Below are 23,316 nucleotides of genomic sequence, written 5' to 3'. Positions count from 1 at the left end.
CTTTCGGCACCTAATCACTCTTTTTCTATAGATATTGCAGTAGGATATAGGTAATTTTTATGATGACCAGTTCCCAACTTTTTAGTATTTCCGAAAAACAGCATCTGATTTCATGCATGAGTGGATTGCATGAAAGCATAGTATAACGTGCCCGTTGCCTGTAACTGTGCAAACAAGTGTTGAACTAACCTATTTTCTCAGTACTCACGGTCAGCTTACTAATCAAAAATGGTAAGAGAATTTCCCGGCAACCAGTGAGAGCGAACGAAAAAATCCTTTGACTTCCTACCCAAGCTCGTTTACAGCCCGCGTCGATCCGGACTAATTTATTTTATTTCAATAGCCCTTGTCTCTCCTTCGTATAATTGTTTTACCCCTCCTGTCAGCACTGAGCATTCCCTCACCGCATACCGAACTTTCTCCCCCCCGAGGATTTAGTTTCAATGGCTTCCACCCATGGGAGGCTGAACGCTTCGCTCACGAAGCATGCCTCCACCCCACATTCTCACCACCCTTTTTTTCTTCCCCTTTCTAAGCATTTTTAGGCACCTTCCTCTTTGAAATGAAAATAGGGGGACCTTTATTCCTGTAAACTCTTTATTCCGCCTTTCAGCAAATACGTGATCGAGTTTCTCGGAATATAACTGTGGACTCGCACAATGATGATGTCCGTCTGGAGAGAAACGGAGAGTCTCTCCGATATCCGGTCATCTACAAAGCCCAAGTGGAGTTGGCACATAATTACGCGTTGAATTTCTCAGTAACGGCATTGCCATATGAATACATGGTTGTACCATTCTGCTAATATAATTTATTAATTATAATTATTTTTGAGATGATAATAGAAATTATGGCTTAGTTTAGCTGATTATGCTTTAGAACCGCATCTCATGAAGTCGTCAACACCAACTAGGAAGATGTACATTGTAAGTAAGAGATGAATCAAGCAAGCTATGCATTAATACTGTATCCCCCACAATATGCTGCCGTTTCATGGTGAATAGTTTTTTGTATAAAAGGGCGAAAATAAGCGAATGAGTTTAACTTCGAGAGAGTAGACATGAGCAAACATGCTTACGGAGTCTCCAGCCTATAAAACAGATATTAATTGGGTTAACGCTCGCGCGGATACTATCAAAATTTGGAAGCGCATATTTCACCGTCGCAGCAAAAAGAAAACAGTATTAAAGATAAAAATTTCCTAAAGGTTTGTGATGATTAAAACATATTTCTTCCCCACATCGCGCGTTTAACATCTTAACTCGTAATTAAAAATTAAAAATTGGCAATTTTTAATTAATTATGATATTCCACCATATCACGCCTGAAACGTTTCTTTTTAATCTTCACTCGTAACAGTAATAATAAAATCGCTGACTTTATTTCAACAATTACCCCATTTATTAATAAAATTTAGGAGATTTCAACTAATGAACGGTCATTTTATCACATACCGAAATTTTATATGCTTGCTGTTGAATCAACTTTTACAGACTTTATTTATTAAATATTGTATAACATAGCGCCCTAGCACGACAATAAGAGTACCTGACAAGTTCATCAACTGACCGTTTGAAGGCTAGAACAGTCAGCAGGAACCATCGCATGTGGGGCCTGTACTGCAAAGACGCAATCTTGCATTCCTTTCCCTTTATTATTCATAAAAACCTCGGGACGACTTCAGGCATGGGCAAAGATGGCTGACTATAACACTGACTCCAAAACCAAAGGGCAATTGGTGTTTGGAATGTGAGTGCTGTGCACTGAAATGAGCACGATTTGTTGAATATAACAACTATCACAAAATATATGCAGTGATTCCGTGTGGAAAAGCGCATTAAGTGTGATACTATATAGCTGAAATTGATGGGAATGAACTGACATTGTAGCCAGAAGTGGACGATAGTGCAAATGATCGTCAGGATGTAGGCTTGAATATGAATAATAAGGCTAAAAAAAGTGTAAGAAAACATAACAGTTTCAGGTTTAACTTTGTGGAATTCCTTCATTATGAGGGTAAAAAAGAAACTTTACACTTCCACAATAAAACCTTTATTGTGGAAGTGTAAAGTTTATTTTTTATCCTCATAAGTGTAAGAAAAGCCATGTGTCATAGATGGTTCTGAATTCATGTGAAAGACCGTATTTGAAAAATGTGATTGCAGCCTATCATAAAGATGTGGATGGTGGAACCAAAAGGATTTTGGATGAATTCGAAAGAATATTGAAAGAAAATTTTAACAAGTGTGACCCTCTTGAAAGAATAATAGTTCTAGAAGATATGAATTAATGAGTTAAGTGACGCCTTTGAAAATGTTACGAGACCATTGGTGGCCCGCTCCTAAATGTTAATGGAGAAAACTTGTTTATTGTGCGCTCAGAAAAAAATTATAGTTGTCTCTAATACGTGCGTTAGGTATTCGTCTATCCATCTATATATGTACTTCAAATAAGGCTCAATCTAAAATAATGATTGATTTTTGTGTGCATGATGAGAGATAAATGGCAATATCGTTATGGAGAAATGCGTGAGTGTGCGATTGTCACTCGTGGAACGATGATTAGAAAACGAAATAATTGTCTTTTCGAAAAATCTGTGAGCCTGGTTGTGAATTGAGATTGCTCATTGATTTTGTGTTTTAGTGCTATCCGCGATGAAATTGCACGGTTTGCCATATACGTGTATCATGATTTGAAAAATACAGTCTCTGAACTTAAATTGAAGTAGAGTTTAATTTGAAAACTCACTTAATTGGCTTGGAATATGTTGGCGAAATCGTTGCTTATAACTAAACTTTATGTAATCAACAGGATCCTTTCAACTAGTAGATGGAAACTTTTGGATTTGGAAATATTATTTGATTTGCTCGTTAAATAATTTGTATATCTCTTAGCATTGCGATTTCGCGTATTCAAATCGTTCGCTCATTATTACGATTTGCTTTGGTCATTAACGCAGTTTCATGCATATCATAGGTATGTCTTTTCTGGAAAAATTCCTTTATTTTATCGTCCATATTATCATAAATGGAACTGTTCATGATAGAGCACGTAATTACGCTGTGATATTGACTGTTTAATTTATTCCTAGCGTGAGGGCATGATTTTCTCGTGACAGCAGATCATCAAAGGCTGTTAGAGAGGTGCAGACCAACCGAATTTAACAGTTGCACCGAGGGAATTATGACGGTCCAACATCGGGAGATTGCGAAAGAGAACCAGCCACTCCTACTGTCTGAATTGAAAAAGCAAAATTTTAAAATTTATCGAAAACACTCATTGTTTCATGAGATAGATACATGTGAATACGTTTTCCCATCTGAAATATATATTTATCTTCATGCATTAGTGAATATTTATATATAAAATGCTGATGTTCTAATACACCCCGCCACACGACCTTGCGGTGGCTTGCGGGGTGATGTGTATATCTGAATGTACGTACATAATCCTTTCGTATTCTTCATTTAGTCATTCTTTTTTTCCTTTTACTCTACTCCCTTTTCCTCATTCCCGATGCTCACACTGATCTCAATGTCTCTCGTTATCTCTACTCTTGGAATTTTCTCCTTCTAGCTCTTTCTCTTTCCCCAGCCCTCTTTGACCCCCTCCCTGACCTCCTTCTCCTCCCTTGTGCCCGCATGGCCGCAGCGCCCCCTCTCCCCCCTCTCCCACCCCCGCCATCTCACTTACACATCTTTTCCAATCCGTCCATTTACCTTTCCGACTCACCGATTGTAGCGCGTTCACTCTTTCATTCAATCCGGAATCCTGTTGCCATAGTTACTTCTAAATCTCTTTCGGTTGGGAAAAAGGTCTGCTCGTTCTTGTAATAAAATGAGCCCACACTCTTTCAGCACTTTTTTGTCAAATTTCGCCACCTCGCCAAGGTTTTTTCCCTTCTACGAAACATTCGCAGTCAATCCATTAGCTTCACTTCGACACCGCAGCTGTCTCCCTACCTCCACACCTCACATATTTCCACGGTTTAATGAGGTTTTTGATACACAAATGTCTTTACACGCACGCTATAGGATGTTTTACTTACTGTAAATTATGGTATTTACCGTCAAATTTCGGAAAATTAAGGATTATATCAGCTCTAATCTAACATGGTAATGCAAATAACACCTTATGATAACTCTACCTACATTTCCTTTTCCAAATAATATAAATCACTCTTAAATAAAATAAGTAAAAAATATACTATATGAATACCTATATACTAAATTTCCAAACACCTCGACTCATCCCTCTTACCCGTCATAAAAGATATTAGTAAACATATAATTTCACTCGAATGATATGACTATGAAGTTAACGTCACGTTAAAATCAAATAGAAATGAAGTAGATTTCTAGCTCAATTGTAAATATACTCGTGGTAAAGACCAAGACTGAGAGTTCCATAAAATAAAACACATTAACTAGAAATACGTAAACGGTAGACCTATAGTAATAATGACGGTAGGATCAATACTCTTGCAAAAATATTATCTGCTTTAAATGTGCCGTTGATCGTTAGTCATGAACGAAAACATATCCCAGAGAATCAATCAAAAGTCTACCATTTAACTTTCATCTCTTTTTTTAAAATACCAAGCCAAAACCATACGCGTGGACTATTTTGATTTTCTCGGAAATTCCTCTCTTCCCCATCCGACTCCCCAAACACCAGCCCCATCTCCATCCTGCTAAATGCCGCCCACCGTCCCTACGATATAACGTGATCCTACCGAGTCTCGCCCCCTTCGCAAATAGCCAAATTCCCCATCTCTCAACACCCTTAACGACCTGCCCTGACCCGCACACCCGTCCCTCATCCAATAACCTCGTTCATCCCTCACCGAATATCCGTATCCCACCGCCACCTCAAGGGGGTCCCTTACCCCTTTCCCCCTCCCCCAATGCCTTGCCCTTGGTCGTGGTGGCTCTCATGCTCACGCCCTTCCTTCCCACCCTTCGGCCGCCCAATCTTCCTCCGCGGCACACAGCCTACCCCTTACTCCCGCTCCCTCCTCTCACTCAACCTCCTCGCAAGGAGGATGAATATGCATGAGCATCTCGCCCTCCTGAGTCGCTCTTTCCCTCTCCCAACCGATTCGTTGTCTCCTCTCTCCCACGGTCGCCACTCCCCCACCTTCTGTTCCTTCGCCACCCCTCCCCGCCCCTCTCCTCATCTTCCCAACCCGGGTTATGAGTCCAATTATGACGCATTCGGAGAATTGATAATTGGATGAAATTTGAATCCACCACTCGTTCCCATTCCCCAGGCAACCTCCCTCATCCCACCGAGTTCCTTTCCCCTTTCTTCCTCTCTCCCTATATCCATCTGCCTTGAGGTTGCAATGCATAAGAGAACTTCATGATTTCTACAGATTTCACTCGAATCGTTTTGCAAACGCATCCAACCCGACATACTGAAGGTGAACAAGTAATCGCTAATATTTTATGTGTCCCCCAAAAATATTGAAATAAGATTGTCTAAAAACAATTGTAATTTAAATGCAATTACGAGCAACTTCTTAAATCTTAAATAAGGTTTAAGGAAAACATCGGTGATTTTTATTTTTCGTATCGAGTAGGTGACAAGAAAAGATCCAACAAATAATCAATCACTGAGTGCCAAAATAACGAGCACACAACGACGCGCATAAAAAAATACTCTGTGGGTGACACAAAAACATGAAAAATGCTTACCTTTGCATATGAATGGAAATTACGACGCGCTCTGTTTTCTATGAATATTTCCGTGAATTTTTGACCAAGGACAACTCAAGCACTTGATACAATTTCATTAATATACACCATCTGAAATTCCCTTAACGAACCTTACAATATTTTTATAATGTGAATGGTACCTAGAGGCTACGAGTACATATGGTATCTGGGGACTCGTACATAGTACTTTTCAAGAAAACATCAAATATGCTTAAAATTTCACATTTTTTCCTTCCAGAAACCTATTCCTCATCCATTTCCTGACCAACATCAATTCACTATCTTATTGGTCCCAAAAAATGATCACGGAAATATAAATGCCCAAACTAATCCAGCTGGCTCCCTAATCTAGTAATCCCATATCATGATAACTCCCTATTATTTTATGATTACTTACGTTTAATATCCCTATAATTATATGAAAATTTGTGATAACATACATGGACTATCCCGACGCTTACTTACCAAAAGTGGAATGGCTGCAGGTAATCCTAGTAAAATATTACTACCGAATATCAACAGTGAAATTGCTTCGCAATTTGTAATCCATAATGCTCAACAAATATCAATAGTAAGCTGGTTTGAAATAGTGCTCATATTAAAGAATGTTGTGTTATTTTACTATATTCCTCTCTCCCCAATAATTAAGCCATCAATCGAGCTATATATTTCTTTCAATGAAAGTCATTTAACTTCTGTACTAGCTACATACCATTATTCTTCCAATTTTCTCGCATTTATTCACGCCTCCAGTTTATCTTTCCTTCCAGTCCTCTTTCAATTGGCTCATTCTCCGCTGACCATCTTCACAGGTACCACTTTCACAAGGATTATTAACCACTCTAATAAAATTGAATCATTGTAACTGCTAATAGTATTCAACCACTAAAGTATTTGTAAAAAAATAAAGAAGCAATTTACTTCCATTTGTGCCTATAAATACAATTTTTATGCCGATTCCGTTGTTGTACTCCGTTAATCAGGCACCTTCTTCTGGTAGTAAAAAAAAACAGTAAAGTCAAACTACTAATCAAGGATTTTAGAAAGAGTTAATTCATTTACGTCTTCATCATTCCCACCTAGTCGACACGGGATACGAGACAAGGGGTTAACAAATGCCAGCATTGAATTTTGCAGTTCGAGAAAACTAGCAATTTTTGATGAAGGTAGCGTTTTAGTCATCGATGATGAATAAACTCTTTATTTATAAATTTTAGGGTATTTCCTGATAAAGTTTTGATGTTGACGAATGTACGAGAAATTATTAATTATTTAATTTATTTCTGTTGCAGTTAGCTTAATTTTATCCATGTGATTTCAGCTACTACCTGTACATCGTTTGAGATCTACTATATACACATAGTTCCCCCAGTGGCTTACTTAAATTCGAGTGCAACTTTCAGTTAAATGAACCTTATGTATGATAAGAAGGTCTCCATTCTATTTTAACTAATAGTCCCGTAGAACATAATATCTTACCATACCATTTGTGTCGCATATCAAAGGGACAATTTGGTTGTTATGAAGTGAAGCGTCCGTTTCTAAAAGATAAAGCAGGGGCGGCGGTTAAGGTAAATGGAAGGTAGAAACTTTAAATGGATTGACAAGTAGTATCAGCAGGCTACACAGAAAATCATGGATGACGGTAAAGAGTCCTCTCTAAGAAAATTAGGTATACACCAAAAAAGGGATATCGAAAGCCGCAAATGAAACTACGTATATGAACCGTTAAAGGGAAAATGACAAGAAAACTATTAATCGCGGTTGAGATGACTAGAAAGATAGATGAGAGAAGGAAATGGAAGAATGTAAACTCATAGTTAGGCAGAAGGAAGTACAAAGAGTTAAATAATAAATTGAGATAAATAAATCAAAAGAAGAATGGTGGAAAACGCAGTGCAAGGATATGGAAAGTTTGCATAGGAAGGGTGAAATTTGTGCGCTATACAGCAAGGTTAAATCACTATCGGGAAGTAAGAAGGGAAGCTCTATGCTAACAGTTAGAGATATGGCGGCAAGATAATTGTTGACACAGGAAAGATTCAAGAGAGAAGGAAGGAATACATAGAAGAACTATATAGTAAAGACCTTAGACCAACATAGATAGAAAAGGAACATGTCGTAGAGTAAGATAGCTTAGGCACGCTCGACGATGAGATAGAAATGGCATTAAGGGAGTAAAATCAAACAAGGCCGTGTGGGTAGACAACATTCCTGCGGAACTACTAAAAGGTTTAGGAAAATGTGGGAGAAAGAGTCTGATGGACTGGAGTCATGGACTGATTCGTAGCATCGAAGGGAAGAAATCTGCCCAGAGGACTTTGTGAGATCAGTGTTAGTTTCTATTCCGAAAAAGGTAAAGGCTACATCTTGTGAGGACTATTGAGCAATAAGTTTGATATCCCAAGCAGCTAAAGTTGTTCTCAGGATCATAAACAAAAGGATAGAGAGTAGGGCAAATGATTACTTAGGGTATGATCAGATAGGGTTTAGGAAGGACATACGCGTGATGCTATTGCAGTAATGAGATTAAACAATCGAGAGAATTATAGAATACAACCAGGAAGTATTTGCCTGTTTCGTAGATTTCGAAAAAGCGTTTGATAGAGTGAATTGGGAAAACTTAATGAGTATATTGCAGAAAATAGGAATAGATTGGAGGGAAAGGAGGCTAATCCGCAACCTGTACATGTCTTAGACTGCTCAGGTGCGAGTGGGGAACGGGGAGTCCAGATGGGCAGTGTTAGGCAGAGGTGTAAGGCAGGGTTGCCCATTATCGCCGTTGCTGTTCAACCTATATGTAGAGGAAATGATTAAAGAGGCATGGGAAGACCTGGAGGTAGGAATGAAAGTGGGCGGGGAATTCGTAAAATCAGTTAGGTTCGCTGATGACCACGCTTTAGTTTGTCAGTCAGCCAAGGGGCTGCAAGCATTGCTGAGTGTATTGGAAACTCAGTGCGATTGACTCGGGATGAGAAGCATTATTAATAAAACAAAAGTAATGCGATTTTCTAGAAAGAAATAGGCTAACCTAAACATTAAAATAAGAAGGAAAAAACTAGGGCAGGTAGAACAGTTAACTTATCTCAGAAGTGTTTTAGACCCACAAGGTCAAAGTAGCAGGGACGTAAGGAGAAGAATTGCATTTGTGAAAGAGGCTTTCACAAGGAGGAGGGAGTTGATGAGAGGGACGTTGAGTAAGGATATTAAGGAAAGGCTTCTCAAAACTTTGATATGGAGCGTAGCTATCTACGGCGCGGAAACGTGGCCATTGAAGCAGGAGGATAGAAGTAAATTGGAGGGATGAAGGGAGGAAGTACACAGAAATGAAGAGGGACTTGTTGTAGAGTAGGAAGCTGGATTGTGTTTTGTTAGGTGAAACATCATGTTTACTTGGTAGTTGTATCTATCCAAAACCTACCGTAATCGGTAGATTACCAATAAATAAATATATATATATATATATAGTCTCACGGATGTGAACAATAATGTATGAGAAGTGAGCACTAGCGACAAAAACAAAAACACACAAAAAAGATAATAAACTCATACGTTTCCGAATTTTCGGTGGTACCAGCTACCTTCCTCAAGAAAGAGAAGGAAGGAACTGAGCAAAAGGTTATAACAGAAGGGGCTGGAGACGCTGGATGGAAGGGGAAGGTGGGTAAAGGTTTACGAGGGGAAGTGGTGGGAGGGGAATTTTTAGAAATATGGGAATAATATAGAAGGAGTTTGGAGCTCCACACACCGGCCATATTATTCCCACACATATATACATTATATACATACTAGCTGATCCGGCGAATTTCGTACCGCCTAGCAATCAATGAAGAGTTTAGTTACACCTATTATAAATCAAAAACAGCTATTTGAATCATATTTGACTTCTTATAATAAGGAAAAACCTCAATAAAACTACGAAAATAAGTATCACGATGGCTTGTCAGAAAGACATTGTCTTCATTCAATGTATATACGCATACATTCGGGTTTATTCTCTTGAGTCAAGCACCTTCTGATGTACAACATTTTTGTTTTGTTATCAGGCGCAAGAACAAATAAAGAGGACGATTTACCAACTCGTAAACATGCCACATATAACTGCCCATGAGAAAAACATGTGTTTTCCAGTTCAGACCACAAATACTCAACGATGACGATTAACAAATCGTCTTCGCGAATAAAACACGAATCGTAAATTTAATTCGTTTAAACTCAAAGGGCATATCGGCTGGGATCATGGAAATCCTCGGAATGAGAACTTCCTCATCTTTAAATTTTCCTTTGAGTTTAGTCGCGTGAAATACATTGATCATCATTTTTTATATCACAAAACGTGTTCCATTGCAAGGTGTTTTGTTTGGTTTAGGTTTCGAAGCATCATGACCACCGAGCCAACCTTCAGCTGTGAATTGTGCGGTGATAAGCCAGGCACATCCAAGAAGTTAAGAATTCAGATGCATAGTTGGTGACTTCGTCTTCGTTTATATTTTATAGTCATATAAATATTCAATCATTTAGTAACGAAGAAACTCGAAGAACCTTGATTCTGCGGTGTTCTTACCAAATATTTTAGTAATACCCAGAAGTGTCAATGGTCCTCCAATAATATCACCGTTCATCATTTTTCACCTTACAATACAGGGACTATTTAAGCTATAAAACAATAAAAAAATTCTCTGAAAAGTCTTAACCATAACTTTTCTGCAAAATTTAAAATGAGTGATAACTCATTAGAAGGCTATTTAGTACGTCGTCTTAACTTGGTCTTGTAGCTTTGAGATAATGGCTCTATTGGGATGTGAATAAACTCTACATGGATCATTGTTCTATGGATTTTTATCAATCATACGACAATTTGTAACATTTGAGGAAAACCAAAAACTCTTTTCACCGAATGAAATTGAATGAAACTGTTCAAATATTTGCTTTCTACGGTGGCTAGATTAAATTTTTTTGTTCATTTTTAGTTTCCTAATTTATGCTATTAATTTGGTTTAGTTAGTTGAAAAATTGATAATTATATCGATCAAACAATTTATACCAACTATTCAATTACTGATTCGTGATAAATTACAAAGCATACTCCTCAATTCTCTATAAATTCTAATTTGGGTCATTACTTTCCGAATTTGTATAAGATTTGTGAAATCCAAGTCTAAAGCAGCATGTGTGCTTCATAAGCAAAATGATTCAAATGATTTCCAATATATTTTTTTTATTCTAAGTATTTTTTTAACGGCTTGATATTTTTTATCGGCCAAAGGCTAATTAATAAAATATATTTTATTTTTTTGCATGCAATTAAGAACCCCTTGAGGTATTCATAGGTATTTTAATTAATCGGAAAAAAGTATTTTCTTTTTCATTAACTAAGCTATTAATTTTAGTATGAGTGAAAATAAGACCGTATAGCAGCTGTCTTTATTACCGTTGAAACGAATTTTAAGAAAAAACATCTTTCACATCGATGGCGAAACGGCGAAATTCACCTTCCCTCCTCCCAACCGTCTTCGAAATTTCTTTAATCTTTATTTCATTGGACAAAACTTGAAGATTCTAATAATTTCACCAAATTCTCTGTATGCAAACGTATGCTGTGGCCTAAAAAATTCTATTATTTTTCAAGAAAACACGCAGTCCCTTCTTACCTTGGGCAAACAGCACTAAAATTATTCAAAAACCTTACCGAAAACTGTCAAACCAGTGTCCAGAAACCTCTTTGGTGTCGGAAGCAAATATCTCTCCTTCCAGCGAAATAGATCTTTATTTACTGATCCAGCCAGTCTCAAAAGAAGAAGAAAAGGCTCGTGGCGAACGAAGACTAACTTCCACAAACTCTTCTTCGCTTCTCGAAGACGGGAGCTCCTCTCAAGAAAGGGGTGGAACGAGAGAGGAGAGAAGACGGTAATGAAAGAGGCAATCTCGTTTGCCATTCTCTTAATTCGAAACCCACACCCCCAACTACCGTATTATTCCTACTCCCACCACCCTCAATTCTCGAGCAGAATTCCGCTGCCAACTATATTTCGTCCCCTTGAAAATATTCTTCGTGCCATTATTACTTGTTTAGATTGCATTACGCTCCCAGAAGACTCAAGTCCAAATCTTGTATTAAACACGTCTGCGAAGGAAGTTCAGCTATTCCACGAAATCCACGCCCTGAATAGCGGATCGACGCCATACAACTTCGCTCGAAATAACCGTCCTTCAAGCATGAGAGTTTTTGCCGCTATTCATGCGCCCCAATTGCGACTGAGTAACTATAATCTTCTCACGTAGTCGGGAAAACTCTTTTAATCCATAAGCAACGTTAATTCATTTTTTTGCTAATTCGTAGGTAGGTAGTCTCACATTCTAGCATGTTAATATGGCCGTGCAATAAAAAAAAAACACTAAGGATGATTAGCCTCATTTAAGTAAACGTTGAAGCAATAGTTCATCTATTGAGAATAAAGCATTCAAAATACTATAATTGGCTGAAAATATTGACTTCAGTTGATGCCTTACAAAGGAAATTAATTGGGTTCCACTTCAGGATTCTATACGCCCAAATCAAAGTAGTAATTATCAAGTAATATTTCAATATTTCTAAAATTGACGCGAAAATAAAAAGGCTTGATAATCAATTGATATTTAATATCTCACGAAGACACAATAATTGCTTGATGCCGCACAATATAATACTACTATTAAAACTTCTTCTAGAGAAAATAATTTATTTGTATCTAGCTCCAGGGATACCTTTCAACGATACTTGAGTGAGAGTGAACATTTGGGTATTTCGGAGTGATCAGCGCATTGCTGTTGCCAAGATTCCATTGCTACATTGTCTAAATCATGGCCTGAAAGGGCCAACATTAGAACCAGTCACACTCCTAGGGCCTCAAATATAATGCACGAAGAAGTTTTATTTTTTAAATACATGTAGTTTGGTTTGTGAATTTATTGCTTTATTTAGGTATTTCTCAAAAAAGATTGTATTTACCCCATGATAGACTAATAAGACAAAAATATAATCAAATAAGAGCAAGTTTTATAAATTCCTTCAATTCTACGATATGAGATCCAAATGATCTCTATCCATTTAGGAGATATATAAGTGAAATGAATAGCTGAGAAGACCGCTAAATTGACAACGATACTTAAAGACAAGATTTAGGGTGAGTGGTCAAATTCAGCTAACACCAGAGAAAACCCTCAATAAAATAGGTACCATGTTTATTCCGGAACTTTATTTTATGTGCGTCTACATCTCATTGCAGCAGCAAAATATTATTCACTTTGTTCTAAAATACAATATGTTCACGCTAATGTTTTCAGCAATAAAATTTGAAAACACAGACGTGTTGATTACCGTGGTTTTTGATGTGCTCTAAAACTTTCAAATCTATTTATTCCATGGAAATATACACCCTAAAAAATCTAAATTCTTTGTTTCATCAATTGACAAAGAGTAGTGCTGCTGTTCCTTTCTGCATACTGGATGCCGTGGGAGTCAGCAGAAATACTACGAAGCCACAAAAAGGTGTCTTCTATCACTGGAATTCTTTCCTACTATTGGCGCACCGAGGAACGTAACTTAACAAGGACCACTTCATAAAGAAACGGATAGCACCTTTACTACGGCTTTTATTCTATTCAAAGGGCGACTAATGGCTGGTGGTTCTATTAAAATTCATTCATTGGACTACATTCTGGAGGTCAAGTCTTGGCAAATGGTGATATTCGGGAAGTACAATTACCGTAAATTATGTTTTCTATGTTATGTCTATGGTGATCTCCAACTGTGCCAAATTAAAATGAGTACTGATATCGATTCAATTCTTCTTAACTTCTCACCATGGCGCCTACCAATCACACAAATAAAACTAAGACTACGATTCAAGGACTATTCCTCCTTTGTGAGCGTTAAACTCATATTATTTTTACCTTTTATAAAGCTTATGTCTGACGTCTAATGTTCGTGTTTGCGTTATCCCCCAGCTAAGGTCGTCCAACAGAAATGCACTTCCTATTCGTTCTTCATTAGATATGCACTACCTACAGCACTGCAAATATTCATTAGTATAATACTCGTATATATTTGTGTCATAGTGGTGCCTGTCTGTGGTGACTATAACGGCAATGGTGAAATATTATTTATACATTTAGGTGGAAAATGTATTGTTGTCATGAATTTTTTAATGGAAGGAACAGATGTAATGAATGAGAAAGTTTGGATGGTCAACACAATTGGAAAGAAATTTCTAATAAAGAATAAATTCAAAAGATCCCCAGAAGGTTATTACACCACAACACTGGATAACATTCGGAAACATTACGTAAAGCCACTCAACGTAAGGCACTCTTTTAAAAAGTTTCATGTTATTAAACGAGCTTTTGCCTAGGTAAAAAAATCTCTTTAAAATGCAATACACAATTTTCTCCTGATAATGATTAACTTTTATGACTGGTGAAAACTGTAATTTTTCATGATTGAAAAATTCCATTAAAAATTAAGTCGATAATTATTTGAAACGCAATTGGTCTGATGAAAAAAAATGAAAGCCTTAATTTATGCGAGGATATTACAAATGTTATCATTGCATTCCTATGAATATTTTATCCCTAATGTACAAAAGAAAAATAACCGACGAAAAGTTGGGGAAATAATTGCTAATAAAAAATTAATACCATGCTGCTGCGGTTTATTGAGTTAGGGCGAACATTACGCTGATAAAAAAACAGCGTGCATACGGCATGCTCTTAAGAGAGCTCCTTGAGTAATCCTCATTGTCAGTCAACATTAAATTTCCAAATTACGATGCAATTACTGACCCATGTCGTGATTATTTGGTGGGGTTAGTGCAGAACTACCGAACGCCTCTCATCAGGTATCAAACTGTAAAATTCTTTCATTATATTATTTCTAACAAAATGGTTCCCTAGCATTTAAACAACATTTAAAACCCACAACACCTTTCATTCTTTCAGAGATCCTTCACACTGATTAAGTAATTCCATTAATACCGATGCAGCTGATTAACGGCGAAAGCTACTTTTTAACCTGATGAAGTAGCGAGTGGAAGACATAAAAAATGTTCGAAATTATTCGCATCCAACAAGACTATATAAAAAAGCCTCACACATCCCACATTACCGACACCACATCAAATCACTTAAAGTCAATACAAAATTACTTTTTGAAAAATCGAACTGGTATAGTTAATAATGCTCCTTAGGTAGCTTCAATTTCAGTTGACTGTTCTTACCGCGAACAAAGGCGAATATGGTAGATATTTTAGCATACTATATTTTAGTTTATCATCGTATAACCGTGAGTTGGTAAATACTTATTTTATGCTAAATTTAAATCACAAATTTCGCAGTTATGTCTCGGGAAACAGAACAGCGAATAAAAGTCAATACGTATAACCAAATGACTCAAAAATTAGCTCCAGGAAAATGTACCAACGATGATGGCATAGCAAAATAAGAAAAAAGAGAACTATCCAAGCAATGAGTGAAAAAAAAGGAAATATGAGTTACGTAGCTCAACGCAGCTAATGATCATTATAGTCAAAAGAATAATATATTATTCCGAGGTTACCTCATGCCAATGTGGGAACGAAATGCTGGTTGAGAGAGAAAATTTATGTAGCTTAGACAAAAGCGAAAGAATTAGTTTCTCCGAATGATATTTTCCCTTAATTTTAAAAAGGTGAACTCTTCCAATTATAAAGCACAGGATGAAACTTTAAAAAAACTCTCTTGTAAACAAGTTTTAATGATATGGCGTAGGACGATGTGGCTGGAAACGAAATGAAATTAATTCAATGCAATCCAGCATTTATCTAAGGCTTAGTTCAGCATCCCATCCTATATTTCGTCCTGCGAGTGACTTTCCTACCGGAAAGGCACTCCGGTTTCGCGTGCTGCTTTGACCTCTACCGATGGTCTTCGACAGAGACGGAGATAGCACAGTGAGGCACAATGAATCCGAGCCTAGCGGCCAGAATTGTGCCAACCATATATAATAGATTACTCTTTTATATCTATCGGCTGGCGAAAACCAATATCAAAGCTCTGGTGTTGCCCTGCCACATTCCCATTTCATTCCATACCACTCAATTCTGAACGTCGATTTTTATTAAAATGATTAGATATCGGAAATTGTGTAAATTTTTCCCAAAATTCCTATGAATGATTGGCATCGTAAGAAAATGTCTCTTTATGTACTGGTTCCCATAAGAATTACTCTGAAAAAAATGTTACACATCGAAACTAATTAATAATAAAAATTCCAGAGGACAAATTATTCAATGTAATTTGCATTTCGTAATTGTAAGTTTTCAGAGAATGGGCCAAACTCCGAGTCCTTCTTGAAGAGGGCTCGGAGAAGGCCGAAAGCTCAAACAATCTACAATGTGAGTGTCCTTTTAAGTGTTATCAATGTTATTTTGTGTTCTATTGTGCCGTCCAAATATATACGTGTGTGTGTATGTGTGTGTATTTTATGTGTATATATACACACACATATCAATGTATATCTATAAATATGTATATACGAGTATATATACATACATATAGATATATATTCATTCAGATGGAAAAAGATATAGGGAAAAGGATAAAGAAGACACATAAAAGACGAACACAGAGATCCGTGGTTCAAGTCCCGGTCAAGAAAATATTTTTGCACTTGCCATCTCTTCGATTCCGCCGTCCCCATCTCTCCCGAGTTCGTCTTTCATATGCGTTCCCAACCATTTCCTTACATCTATTTCCATGTGAATGAACATTTTTTCACCATATGGCGGGTAATTTATCATGTTTAATCATAGTTAAGAGTAATTAAAAAGATTAGCCAAAACGAAACAAGTCACTTCAATATTTCGCTGGTCCCAGCCACCTTCAACAGGGTAAACTGAAGGGAATATGAAGAGACGAGGGAATACTGGGGTTGGGAAGGGTTCAACAGAGTGGATTACGTAATCGGTGGTTGGTTGTCGAGAGTAAGGTGTCAGCTAATGAGAAAAATTTAGTCTTGGGGGAGGGGGGTTGCAGGATTTAAAAAGATAGATACAAGTTAACTCTAGGATCCCTTATTGGATTGGTGTGGATTTTGGCGGCAGGGAAAAATATATTACACAAAAATTAAATCAATGTTACAATATTGAAGAAATCTTTTGATATAATGCATAACAAAAAATTACCTTAAATAAATTTTTCTGAAACAAAATATCTCATCGAGCAAGAAATAAATGTGAATTAATACTGATCACAAACCAACTATCAACAAATACAAAAACAATCAGCAAAAATATTCGGGTGGTCCAAGAAAGAAAACTTCGAATTACAGATATTTTTTTCCTAAATCTCCATCTGGTCTCTCAATAGCTTCGTCCTCCGAGCCCTTTCTCCATCACCTGTCACGTCACCCTTTAAACCCGAAGAAGTCATTCCTTCCCTTGGCCCTTCAACCGAACCCAGAAATAATATAACCACGCAAATCCATCACGGCAACAAAAGCAAAAAAAAATCACCAGTCAAAAAAATTAACCAGGACGAAAACCGAGCCCTCCGCCGAGAGATAATGAATTGTTTCGAGATGCCTCTCTCTCTCTCTCTTGACACTCGGAAATCTTTCTGAATTAATTAAGAACGGATAATTAATTTAGGGAGGGTGTGAAAGTGGGTGGGAGAGGTTGGTTAGGTTTTTCCTTTAAGAAGGAAGAAAGGAGGTCGAGGGTGCTCAAACAAACTCCAGCCCCTTCTCATATCCGCCCTTATTATTATGCGTGGACGTCTTCGTTAGCGCGCCAGGAGGACGTGGTGACTCCAATATTTGGATATTCTAGAAACATTGCGCAATAAGGTAGCCCCTTCCCCGCAATTCACCGGCGGAGTTTTCCCTCGTTTTGAAATTTTATTTTCACTGACGAACACTAGACCTCACCTTCTTCCTCTACTCTCTTTCCTTCTCTTTTCTAATAATAAGGGCTTTTTTTCACTTTACTTTGCAAACTAACCACCCCTTTTGTTTGCGTGGATCTACTTTTTCAGTACATCTTTCTTTTCCTCAAGTTAAAATTCACTCTTCTTTAATTTTTTTTCAAGTCGTTCGCCCCGTGCCAACAACTTTTCTCCTTTTATTTCGCCTTTTTTCTGGGTTGAGAGAACTGGCTGACATGACTAATGCATCCTTCATTCGGAGATGTCGCCACTTGTTCTCGCCTCCTTTCCGCATAAATCTTCCCGAAAGCAGGAGGACCAATTTATATGCAAGTGGATGACGGGAGGTGTTATTTCATTTGCACCCAAGACGCTCGAGTGAAGTATTATTCCCCCCTTAAGGAGTCTGGGTTGGCGGGTTTGGGGGGGCGGAGGGGGGGGGTAAGGAAGTGGATTTTGGCGAATCAACCGAAAGATGGTTACGTAAAGGGAGGGAGAGTGAATTCTCAATTTTTAGCCGATTGAGTTCATTATTTGTTTTCATGTCTGAAAATGCCCTAGAATTAATCCCGAGAATATGGTAATCCTGTTTGGATTTGATTAAAAAGCAGCTTAGCCTAAGATGTTTTCGAGGTGATTTTCTTTATTGAATCCTATATATCCGGCCAAACTTGAATGAAGTTAATTTAAACAGGAGTGATAAGGCAGGGGTGTCCAAATTACTAAATCTTTAGAGATTCACAGGGACTATGACACTTTAGTGTAAATAATATATATAGAAATAAGGGGTAGCGAATTGATGGGTAGATTAGGAGAGAAGGAAATATCGGATAGTTGACTTCCCAAATTGAAACGTTTCCGCAACATTAGCCCTAAGTAAGAATAAGATTACAGGTCCTCAGTGGGCACGTGATTCCAAAGCAATTATCTCGAAAGTTACAGATCGAAGAGTGTGCATTTATTCCAGATAGGCATAACTAGTACGTATGTATACGTTATCGGAAATAAGTTGAGGTTCAAATTGATTTCGGAAAACAATCTTAAAAAAATAAGTCCAAACCTAAAAGAGAGTCTAAACCTATTCGACATTAATTGTTAGACATAACATTATATACCAATACACAAATTCTCTACCAACGTGATTCGTTAGTTAGCTATGCCACTTGCAACTTGTAATACATTTGCGGCTCATAGAAGTGCAATTAAATGTCAGAAAAATGCGCTGCCAATTGCCATGGTGCACGTATTTTTAAACTGAGTTGCTTTAATTTGCGTGCCGTACATTTTTAGATTAAAAATTTTAGTCGTCTCTTTTAAAGTCATATGTATTTCCCAAGTCATATCGTGCATTAAGAACAAAATTGTAAAATGCAATCGAATAGTATGTGACTCAGAAGATCGATGATATGTAGTCGATTGATGATTGTAAACCTTCTCGTCGTTTTTTGTGGATTTAAACTCCGAAATATCATAATAGGCAAATAGAAGAAGCATGGGAGAGGATTGTCTCACGTAAATTAATACCCAATTAAAATAGCAATTGTTTGTTTCGAAGGTATAATTTCAAGCATGCTAATTTTTTGATCATGCCCTCAGGGTATACGTTCATAATTAGCAACGGATGAAAAAATAGTACATACTCTCAAAAAACTGCCGTGGAGTTCATACATTATTCGCATTTTCTGGCATTCGAATTTTCTTAAAGAACGAGAAAAATATTGGAAGCATGAAGAGTTAGCTCCTCACAATTAGAAATCACTGTTCAAATGCTATGCATCTTCAGTTTATTAGTCTTAAGATGTGGATAAGATTCTGTTGTAGAGTGGTTTTCGAAAAAACTTCGTATTATCTGCTTTTTTCTCAAATCCCCTGAGAAAATTCGAAGGGTCATACGAATATTGAGAATTTCACCAAGAAATTACACCTTCAGTTATAAATCCATATTAAAAGAGTTCTTACTATTCCGCAGACTGTGGAAAGTCTGTGGAAAATCAAAACTTTTAATAAGAAAAACAAACGAATCCACGAAATGAAGCTTAAAAGTGTGAAGCATATTTGCAGTTATAGGTACTGTTACAGCATTTGTACCGGCATGGATGGTTTTCCTGGCTCTTTGGAATATTTTAATATAAACATCGAAAGTGAATTTATTCTATGCAACACTGGATTTGGCAAAAATATTTCAGTTCCTAAATTAAAGTAAAAATCTCATTATTCTTTCAGAATCATTCAAAAATGGACAGGAACAAGTAAATTCCTTGATTTTAATGCTCTCTCACCATAAAAATACCTAAAATGTCCAAGGACCTTACCTAATTTTAACAATGTTCAATAAAATCTTTCAAGGTCCAGACGCTGTTTTGTTACCTAAATGAATGCTCCTCCACCGTCCAAGCAATAAATGTGTAAGTTAGAAATCCGAACATAGATTTTTAGCCTCATTAATAGCCTCATATATGAATTAATTACTTATTAATAGAGATCTTAAAGATTAAGTATAGGTTTCCTTTTTTACTTGTGATGAACTTTTCTCCATTTAATAGAAAAATCATTCAAACCAGCATTTCCGTTATAGTCGTGATATCTGGGAAGAGATGATAGATTTCGCATCTCTGTGTAAATTCGACTACGATACATAATGTTGCGAGTTTAATCTCGTTTCTTGCTGTGGAATTTACACATCTCTACACGTACAGTGTCCTCTGAGCGACAGTTAAATAGTAAACATGAAAGATATATTTTTCCCATTTTCTCGGCAATATCCAGTTTTATTTGTGTGCGGAAGAATGGACATACAAGTCTCGCATACTTGTATCGATGTTTTTTCGGAAACAAAATAATATTTGACAGATTTTTTTACTCCCGAAAATACCGATCGGAGCTTATTCACAAAATTCGGAGAAAATCTGATTTAATAACTGAATAGGAAATTGGTATATTTTATCGTACTTTTTATTTTAATATCAAATAGTATAGGGTACATCCTGACATATACCGAATATTGAATGAGTACCGAATGAACATCTCGGTATATCATAGTCAATCTTAAGTTTCAAATGCTTTTTTTATTTAACTCTTTCTATAACTACCATTGGAGAGCATTTTTTGTGAGGAGTGCGATAACGGAGTCATCTCCAGGTAAATATTCCGATTTACATTATATATTACATTTCTCATTAAGTATCTTTTTAGGGCAAGAAGTAACATTTCAGGCATTTCGACATTTACTAAAAACGTTCTGTGGTACTGAATTTAAAATAGATGCCTCGCCCATGCTGCATGCCACTGTGAAAATTTATCTCTGGTTTTAAGAATGTACCGTTCACCCTGCCTTCAGGAAGAATGGAATAGTTTTCAGTTGACTTTCACCCCAATAGACGACACAATTTTAAGGTGTCTCTTGGAACTCCTGTTTGCGCTTTTCCTTTTTAGACGTTTTTTTGCTCTAGAAATAGTTATAAATGTCGATTTACGTAAACTTCACTCGATTAAAGGTTATGAAAAAGTGTTCACAATGCAGCCGCACCTTCTGGAGTACTTGAGCAATTAATTTTGGGAATAAACCGCGGGTATGTATACCTAAAATAATCCTAAATATCGTTTTTTCTTGTACGTTGCACCATAATGTTCATATTCAAAGCATTGCAACATATTTGAGGATAGAAGCAAAAGGTCATGGTATGCATTATGTTGCTCACTGACCCTTAAGTTATGAATAAAGATCCCTACTTCCTGATCCTTTAATCATCAATAAATTTTTTTTTAATGCTTAAAAGCAAATTTACTGGTGAAATATCCAAGTGTCCAGTTATCATTGAAAAACTTAATTAATGTAAACCATATGTAAATATATATCTAATACAATTTTCTACTAAAAAAAGGGGCTACTGCTTTGATATGAAATATGCTTTCATTTTTTTTCCTTTTAGTGATGGGGCAAGGAATTCATTACTACTGGAGAAAATACCTGTGATTAGATACTTAATTATTCATAAATATTGAATTAGTAACGCGGTGGTAACGATTAGTAATAAAAATAGTAATCAAACAAACAGTCAACCTCACACCTACATCTTGTAAAGGATAACCCATAATCCGCTGCAAGGATATTTCGAGGGAAATAACTCAACGGCATTAGATTTACAGAGCTTGATCATTTTTACCCAATGAGGAAAGCCAGGGAAAAACCGAGGGGATTAATGGCACGTTATTTATTGTAATATTGTTAATTATAATAGCTTGTCAAATTATACTTTGTGTTATAAATATGCAACACATACTGATTGTTTGTCCACTAACACTAAGTGTGATGGGTTAAAATGATCCCAGGAGTCGCAATATTTTTAATATACCCAATCACTACAACTCGTAGCTCATTACTGATTTCTATAACTAATGCGAAACTTTAGAATAGACTAAATAACTATAGAATTTTCCTACTCTTTCTGAGTTTATAGATAAAGGGTATTTTAACTCGTATTTTGAGAGGGTGATTGAATCCCTCAGGGTAGCAGGGCTATGGGGTTAAGAAAGGATTCGTATCTATATGCAGTAATGTTTGTGCCTTTTGATATGGACTTAAAACAAGGGATTATAATGAAGTTTTTATCAGATTAAAATCCATCCACTATTTTGAATATCATAAATTTATGACTTTAATACAGTCACTTTGGTCGGCATGTATATTGGCGGCTACGTATATTTTGGCGGAATAATATCTTTCCAAGTTACAAATGACCCAATGCGGGAAAAATGATAAGGTAATGTTCTTCCACATTGAAGACCGAGACAGCGCATACGGGTCGGAAATAGGCATTTTTCCCAATTGCTCATCGACGAAAGAGGTTCGAAAAAGAAGTTATATACATCTTTGGTTTGATGCTAAACAAAATACTTTTATTGCGTTAAGTCAGAATAATATGAATTCCCTGCATTACCAAGAAATAACACTTGGATGTGCCCTTATGAAGAAGAACATTAACAACGCTTCGTCATTACTTCAGATCTCACAAAGGATCAGCACAGTGTCGCGACGTCTCTGAATATTATAATGGCTTCCGTTTTGTATATTTTTTCAATTTTACAACTTATTCTATCAGCATAAACGTTCTCCACAATGTGAAGAAAACTGCAACTGAAGACATCAACCCGTAAGCAGAAAACATAGTTCTCAAATCAATCGAGATGCATCGTGGGATGATAAAAAATTAGAATATTTGCATATTAAATCTTACCGAATATTTACTAAAAATATTTCCACCCCGGTAATAACGTTTGCCCAATTTTTCTTATGTTGACTCACCAACCACAAAATTACATTATAAGTAGTCATGTGCTCCTAATGGAGAAGGAAAGAATTTTCAGAAGAACCTTACTTTGGATTAATTTTAATTTATCTTAAAAATAGGACCAATAATTCAAGGTCAGCATTTCACAGTGGTAGATGGCTGCAAACATGGGTGTGGAACTCTTTTAGACGCATCAGCGAATACGTGACAGTACTCTACAGACCTAATTCTCTCCCGCAGCGCTAAGTGTAATATCGATGTACGATTACGAGACTAAAATTATCTCATTTTCATATTTAAAAGGTATTAATCTCTCTCGGAGTACATCAACAGTAGCTTATTCACAACTCCTGTGAAGCTTCATCACTTGT

This window comes from Hetaerina americana, unplaced genomic scaffold (assembly GCF_022747635.1).
Source record: "Hetaerina americana unplaced genomic scaffold, ioHetAmer1.1.p SCAF_6, whole genome shotgun sequence".
Taxonomy (NCBI): domain Eukaryota; kingdom Metazoa; phylum Arthropoda; class Insecta; order Odonata; family Calopterygidae; genus Hetaerina; species Hetaerina americana.
Note: the sequence above shows the minus strand (reverse complement) of the source record.